The following is an 859-nucleotide window of genomic DNA, read 5'->3' as shown; positions in this document are numbered from 1 at the left end:
TCACTGCAGTTCCCTTGCTGTGTCTCTAGCGCAGAAATACATGGCGGTGTCCTCTGCCTTCAGGCTGCTCCACCGCAGGAAAGAGGTGCTGATGGAGCTGTCGGTGGAGATGGTAACATGGCCTTGTCAGGCCGGGCTATACCTGGTATCAGAATTACTAGGATTGATTCTCCCCACCCACTCCAGTCCCTTCCCGGTCTTTTGGCGCACCCAGTGGATATAGGAGCTTGTGAAGCTGTATCCAGATGCCCTGCAGGAGATCGTCAGAGACTCTCCGGGCCGTCTCTCTTCTGCCCCCTGACTGCACCAGCTGCACCTGGGCACAGACGCCTGTGTGGGAGAAGCAGGACTGAGATCAGGGCCCCGCCTGCCAACCCCTCCTGTGACCCCAGATCCTGAGTCAGGACTGACCTGGGAGAACAGCCAGCAGGAGTGTGAGGACGACGGCAGACCCCATCCTGGAGCACAGAAAGGGCTGCACTGAGGATCCAGCGGGCAGTACAGGAGGCCCACTCTCCAGGGAGGTTAAAGAGGGTGACCCTCACTTGAGTTTGCATATTAAGTAATACCATGCCCCACAGTGGAGGCTTCACACAGGTCATAGCCCAGCACCCTCAAGGCAGCTCCTGGTCTGACGTGCACCAACGAGCAGGTGCACGAGGTTCCCAATAATCCCTCCCAGCCTTCCTCATATTCTGCTCCAGGAACACACAGGACTCAGGTCAGGGATCCTTCCTGCCCACCCTTGTCTATGATACTGTGGGGGAAGTTGTTGGAATATAAATAGACTCACATGAGAAAAAAAGAAAAAAGAAAAAAACAGGAGTAGAGCCTGGGGAGACTGTGAAGTGAGGATTTC

At 55.4% G+C, this 859-nt stretch overlaps 1 pseudogene; it reads right to left on the bottom strand.

The window, feature by feature from the left end:
* Positions 1 to 457, bottom strand: LOC128573447 (immunoglobulin heavy variable 5-10-1-like; annotated as a pseudogene).
* Positions 458 to 859: the final 402 nt, after the last annotated feature.

Source organism: Nycticebus coucang, chromosome 21 (genome assembly GCF_027406575.1).
Source record: "Nycticebus coucang isolate mNycCou1 chromosome 21, mNycCou1.pri, whole genome shotgun sequence".
In the NCBI taxonomy this organism is placed as follows: Eukaryota; Metazoa; Chordata; class Mammalia; order Primates; family Lorisidae; genus Nycticebus; species Nycticebus coucang.
Note: the sequence above shows the minus strand (reverse complement) of the source record. Positions and strands in the feature narration are given on the sequence as shown.